Below are 7,046 nucleotides of genomic sequence, written 5' to 3'. Positions count from 1 at the left end.
TGTGGTGGTGACAATGTGAGGATCAACGGCATCTAGTAAGACTGTATTGCCAACCTGAAGCTGATTAGGAGAGGTATCAGGCTTGTTTTTGCGTAGTTTCGGTTTATCATGTGTCCTCGGTTTGTGTTCTCGCCATTCATCTAGCTCCTCTATCCGTAGTCTTCGTTCTTTATGGACATCTTTGTTCTCTTCATGATAGTAGCGTACTGTCTCTGTTGTCTTTGTTCGAGGAAGTTCCTGCAAGGACGATTGAATATTAGTTTTATCATCGACAGTTTTTATAGCATTATCTTTAGTCTTAGAGGTTTTGACTGAGTCGCGTGCTTGGAGTGTTACTGCGTCGTCACCTGCATGAAGTGTTAGCTCTCCTGTGCCTATATTAATAATGGTTCTGGCAGTTGCTAAACATGGTCGTCCTAAAATTAGAGGTACCTCGTTATCCTCATCCATATCTAAGACAACGAAGTCTACTAGGTAAATAAATTTATCAATTTTAACGAGAACGTCTTCAATAATATCCTTAGGAAATCTAACTGTTTTGTCAGCCAATTGTATGCTCATCCTAGTCTGTTTGGGTTTATCGAGGCCTAGTTGTTTAAACATTTTATATGGCATAACATTTATACTTGCCCCTAGATCAGCTAAAGCATTATTCACAGATAGACTACCAATTAAGCAATAAATTGTAAAATTCCCTGGATCTTTCAATTTGTTAGGTAGCTCAATCTTTAGAATAGCTGAGTAGACTGCATTGAGTTCCACATGTGATGTAGCATCTAATTTCCTTTTATTTCTCAGAAGTTCCTTTAAGAATTTTGCTGAGTTGGGCATCTGCGAAAGAACTTCAATAAAGGGTAAGTTAATATGTAATTTCTTTAAGAGTTTGACAAACTTACCGAATTGTTCTTCTGTTCTATCTTTCGTCATCGCTTTAGGATATGGCACACGAGGTTCATGATTTGTACTTACCTATTTGGGATCATTATTGTTTACCTCTTCTCGTCCTTTGTTCCTCGTGTTGTCTTGCTGTATTTTTGGCTCAGGTGTAATGAATCTTTTCGTATCTTGAGTGCTAATTGCATTGAGGTGTTCCCTCGGATTAGGTTCAGTATTACTTGGTAGGTTACCTTGTGGTCGTTCGGAGATTAGTTTGGACAGCTGGCCTATCTGAGTTTCGAGTCCTTGGATCGATGCTTGTTGATTCTTAAGTGCTGTCTCGGTATTTTGGAAAAGGTTTTCTAACACCGAGATGAATTTAGAAAGCATCTCTTCAAGGTTTAGTTTTTTTCTCCTGTTGATAAAGTGGCTGTTGAAAACCCTGAGGATTTTGTGGCTTTGGATTTCCTTGACCTCCCCAGGAAAAATTTGGGTGGTTCCTTCAACCTGCATTATAAGTATTACTGTATGGGTTATTTTGAGATCTAAAGTTATTATTACCCATATAGTTGACTTGTTCCTCTTCGATTGTGGGATTGAAAGATTGATATTCTATATGTACACCTCCTCTTCTTGAGTCACACCTCATTACTGGATGTACCTGTACAGAACCAAGAAAACAATCAATCTTTTTAGTGAGAAGTTCTACCTGATTAGAGAGCATGGTGACTGAATTGATGACGCCGGCTGTTTTCGTTAGCTTTGTCCTCATAACTTGCCACTGATAGTTGTTCAGTGACATCTCCTCTATGAATTCATAGGCATCTTCCGGTGTTTTATTGTTGATGGTTCCGCTAGCAGCTGCGTCAATCATTTGTCTTGTCGAGGGATTCACACCATTGTAGAACGTTTGAACTTGCAGCCAAAGCGGTAACCCATGGTGAGGGCACCTTCTCAGTAAGTCCTTGTATCTCTCCCATGCATCGTAAAGTGTTTCTAAATCCATCTGTACAAAAGAAGAGATATCATTACGTAATTTATCCATTTTAGCCTGCGGAAAATATTTTAGTAAAAATTTCTCGGTCATTTGTTCCCAAGTAGTGATAGACCCTCGTGGTAACGAGTTCAACCACTGTTTAGCTTTGTTTCTCAGTGAAAAGAGAAATAACCGAAGACGAATAGCATCATCAGAAATGCCATTGATTTTGAATGCATCGCAAAATTCAAGAAAATTTGCCAAGTGCGTGTTGGGATCCTCATCCTGCAAACCATCAAACTGAACAAATTGCTGTATCATCTGAATTGTGTTAGGTTTTAGTTCGAAATTATTCGCAGCAATAGCAGGTCTAACTATACTAGACTCAGTTCCTGTTAAAGAAGGTTTAGCATAATCATACATAGTACGTGGAGAAGGATTTTGATTAGCTGCAATTGCAGGAGGCAGCTGATCGCCTGGGTTTTCAGCCATCTCGTTGGTTGGGGTTTGAGTATCGTCTTCTCGATCGTTCTCCGTGTAGCGTAAACTACGCCTTATTTCTCTTTGATTTTTGCGAATTGCACGATCGATTTCTTTGTCAAAGAGTAATGGTCCTGATGGGTTTCTTCTAGTCACAAACTATAAAAACCTACCAAGAAAGAGAAAAAAGTAAATTAATAAATAATAAAATAAAATAAAATTGCAAGAAAAATAAATGACTAAAGTAATAAAAATTTAGTGTTCCTAATATTTCAGTTCCCCAGCAGCGGTGCCAAAAACTTGATCGTGTGATTCGTAACAAGTAATAAATATTTATAATGAAGATCAAACCTAGACTAACTATTATGATCACGACAAAAAGGCAAGTGCACCTATCAAACAATAGTATAGTAATGGCAAAATCGGGATATCGTACCCAAGGGAACCAAAAGTACTAGTAATAACTATCTTTTTATTATCTAGCCTAAGAATAAAAGGGTTTGTTTTAATTAAGTAATTGTTTAAACTAATTAACTGATTTAATTAAAGGAAAGAGAAAATTTGGAAAAAGACTTGAAGAAAAGCAATTGATAAAGACGACACCCAAGGAGGAATCCACCTAGATTTCACTTGTTATCTGACTCTGAACCGGATGATTTATTCACTTGACTTGATCTGTGAGACTCCCTAACCTATGTTATTATCCCTTTCGAGACTAATAACGTCTAACCCTCAGTTGAATTAATTGAAATTTCTTTCCCTCAGTTGAATTAATTGAAATTTCTTTCTTAATTAAAACCCCTAGGGAAGCAGTAAATCACTCTATGGACTCTCATATTAGGTTTCACCCTAATCCGGAAAAATCTTGTAACCCTATTTCTAGGCGTTCGATCAACTTCGCTTAATTATGCCAAATATACTCTTAGGCAGGGTCTATTCCTCCTCTGTATAAACACATCAAATCATGAATTAATATGCGGAATATTAAGTCAAGCATTAAGAACACATAATTAAGAACAAATCAAGTATTTATCATACAGTTCAGATAATAATAACAAGATCCATCATAGGTTTTACCCCCTTAGGTATCTAAAGGGTTTAGTTCATAATAAAATAAGAGTACATCTCAAGAGTATGAAAATAACAAAACATAAAGAAAACTCTAAAACCCCCGAAGGAATTACGAGAGATCTTGATCTTAGAGTAACCGGCTTTTGAGATGGATCGCCTGGCTTTCTTCAAGTAATTCCTGGCGCGTGGTTCTGTATTCCAAAAAAGTTCTGGAAAGAGCGGCCTCCTTCTAGGACACACTTAGGGTGTTTATATAGGCTTTGGATTAGCTTTCTTCCTCCCTAAGTACCCTTTTCCGTGTAAAATACAACTCTTTGAAAAAAGGACATGCCCGTGTGCCATGACCGTGTGACATGATTACCAGGCCGTGTTTGATCCGTTGAATTACACACGACCGTGTGGGCTCACTGGCCAGGCCGTGTAAATCGTGAAAACCTTGGTCTATACCCTCGAAGGACACGAGCGTGTTAGATGCCCGTGTGGCAAGGCTTAGGCCGTGTCATCTTCTCGATTTGGTCTGTTTTGTCCCTTTTTAGCTTGTTTTTAGCTCCTTTCGACTCTTGGTGCTCTCCTGAGTACAAAACATGAAATAACCGGATTAAGAGCACCAAAATCCACAAATCTAGTAATAAACATCCATAAATATGCTAAGTATTTGGGGTATAGATATGTATAATTTGGCGTTTATCAACAGTTCACAGAAATTGAAGAGAAATAAGGCGAAGCTTACGATAAACAGAAGAAGAGCAAGAGGACGATACTTCAACCACAACTGAGAAGATGGCTGAAAACCAGGAAAATCCACTACCTCCTGCGATTGCCACTGATCCAGTAAATCAGAATCCTGCTCCACGTACTATGTATGATTATGTTAAACCTTATTTAACAGGAACTGAATCGAGCATAGTTAGGCCTGCTATTGGTGTGAATAATTTTGAACTGAAACCTAACACCATTCAAATGATTCAACAGTTTGTTCAGTTTGATGGTTTGCAAGACGAGGACCCAAACGCTCATTTGGCGAATTTCTTAGAATTTTGTGACACTTTTAAAATCAATGGCGTTTCTTATGATGCCATTCGCCTTCGGTTATTTCCTTTTTCATTGAGGAACAAAGCTAAATAATGGTTGAACTCGTTACCACGAGGGTTAATCACTACTTAGGAACAAATGACCGAAAAGTTTTTATTAAAATATTTTTCGCCGGCTAAAACGGTTAAATTACGTAATGATATCTCTTCTTTTGTGCAGATAGATTTAGAAACACTCTACGATGCATGGGAGAGATACAAAGACCTTTTGCGAAAATGCCCTTACCATGGGTTACCACTTTGGCTACAGGTTCAAACATTTCACAATGGCCTGAATCCTTCGACTAGATAGATGATTGACGTAGTTACTGGTGGAACTATCAATAATAAGACACCAGAAGATGTTTATGAATTTAAAGAAGAGATTTCACTGAATAATTATCAGTGGCAAGTCATGAGGACAAAGCCAACGGAAACAGCCAGCATTTTTAACGTCGATTCGATCACCCTGCTCTCTAATCAAGTAGAACTTTTGAATAGAAAAATTGAAGGTTTTCTTGGTTCTTCACAGGTTCACCTAGTAATGCAATGCAAAGTAAGTGGAGGTGGATCAAGCAATTCAGAATACCCACCCTATGGCCACAACATGGAGAACGAGCAGTTAAATTACATGGGTAATAATCCTCTATCTCAAAATAATCCTTATAGTAATACTTACAATGCAGGTTGGAGGAACCACCCAAATTTCTCATAGGGAGGCCAAGGGAATCAGAGACCACCACCTCCATGCTTCCAACAACCACCCTACCAACAAGAGAAAAAGCTGAACCTTGAGGAGATGCTAACAAAATTCATCTTGGGGTCAGAAACTCATTTTTAGAATACCAAGACAACACTTAAGAATCAACAAGCATCGATCCAAGGGCTCGAAACTCAGATAGGATAGCTCACCAAATTAATATATGAATGACCCTAAGGTAGCCTACCGACTAACACTGAATCTAACCTAAGGGAACAACTCAACGCAATTACCATCCAAGAAAAGGAAGGGTTAGTGGAACCTGAACCAGGACCGAGGCAAGGAATTGTGGTAATTAAAAACAGAGGTGAGGAAGACCACAGTGAACAAACACCGGTAAGTAAAGAGTACAGACCTCGTGTGCCATATCCCAATGCGACAAGATAAGACTGCACAAATGAACAATTTGGTAAATTCCTTAAATTATTAAAGAATTACATATAAACTTACCGTTTATTGAAGCTCTTTCATAGATGCCAAACGCAGTCAAATTCTTAAAGGAGCTTTTAACAAATAAGCAAAAGTTGGATGAAGCGTCGCATGTAGAGCTAAATGCGGTTTGCTCAGCCATACTACAGAATAAGCTGGCTAACAAATTAAAAGATCCAGGGAGTTTTACGATTCCTTGTTTAATTAATAGCGTACATGTTAATAATGCTTTGGCTGATTTAGGGGCTAGTATCAATGTCATGCCTTACAAAATGTTTAAGCAACTAGGTCTTGGGAAACCCAAACAAACTAGGATGAGTATTCAATTAGCTGATAAAACAATCAGATTTCCTAGGGTCATTATTGAAGATGTACTCGATAAAATTGACAAATTTATATTCCTAATTGATTTCGTTGTTCTAGACATAGAAGAGGATAGTAACCTTCTTTTAATTTTAAGGAGGCCCTTTTTAGCAATTGCTAGAACAATAATTGATGTTGGCACAGGTGAACTCACACTTCGTGTAGGGGACGAAACAATCACCCTTCAAGCTCATGATTCAAGTAACACATCGAAAATTGAAGGTGGTGGTATAAATCATCCTACTAAAACTGACCATGTGGTGCAACCTACTTTGCAGGAAATAGGTTCGAAGAACATACATGAGCCATGTTCAAGAAACAACAAAGGACCTATCTATGAAGAACGAAGGCTACAAATCAAGGAACTAGATGAATGGCGAACACATGAACTGAAAACACACGATAAACCAAAACCACGCCATGACAAGCTAAATTTTTCCCAAAATCAACTTAAGGTTGGAGACAAAGTGCTATTAGATGCAGCAGACCCTCGTATTACCACTTCTGAACTGAATGAAGATATCCCTCTTAAGGTACTTAGCATTTTTCCATACGGTACAGTCGAGGTAATTCATCCCAAATTCGGCACGTTCAAGGTAAATAGGACTCGTCTTAAACCTTATGTTGATAAAACTGATAGTAGGGATGAGGAGTGTAAACTCCTCGAACCACCATGACCACGCAACAAGAGAGGTAAGTCAAGCTTAGACTATAAATAAGCGCTTCTCAGGAGGCAACCCGAGCACTAACAATATTAATTTCTTTAAAAAAATTAGTTTTTAACATCTACTCACTAATTGAGTCCTTGAAACACAGTTTTTCTAATCTACACGGCCAGGCACACGGGCGTACCTTAGGCCATGCTCACACCACGGGAGGAGACACGACCGTGCGGCACAGCTGTGCAAAAACAGGGCAAAATTTTTCCCCAACATGAGATGCGATAAGCTTCCATGGCCGTGTAACGTGGCCGTGGGCAGGTCTGTCAAAACAACAAAGGCGTGCGAACGCCCGTGTCTAG

At 38.6% G+C, this 7,046-nt stretch overlaps 2 non-coding genes across 2 annotated transcripts; one reads left to right on the top strand and one right to left on the bottom strand.

The window, feature by feature from the left end:
• Positions 1-1,808: 1,808 nt before the first annotated feature.
• On the top strand, positions 1,809-1,915 carry LOC128284777 (small nucleolar RNA R71). The gene has a single exon (XR_008275199.1). It is a non-coding gene; the product is annotated as a small nucleolar RNA R71 (small nucleolar RNA).
• Positions 1,916-4,621: 2,706 nt separating this feature from the next.
• LOC128285076 (small nucleolar RNA R71) lies at positions 4,622-4,728 on the bottom strand. The gene has a single exon (XR_008275491.1). It is a non-coding gene; the product is annotated as a small nucleolar RNA R71 (small nucleolar RNA).
• Between the last annotated feature and the right edge of the window lie 2,318 nt (positions 4,729-7,046).

Source organism: Gossypium arboreum, chromosome 11 (assembly GCF_025698485.1).
Source record: "Gossypium arboreum isolate Shixiya-1 chromosome 11, ASM2569848v2, whole genome shotgun sequence".
Classification (NCBI taxonomy): domain Eukaryota; kingdom Viridiplantae; phylum Streptophyta; class Magnoliopsida; order Malvales; family Malvaceae; genus Gossypium; species Gossypium arboreum.
The sequence above is the reverse complement of the archived record's forward strand: the minus strand, read 5'-3'. Positions and strand labels throughout refer to the sequence as shown.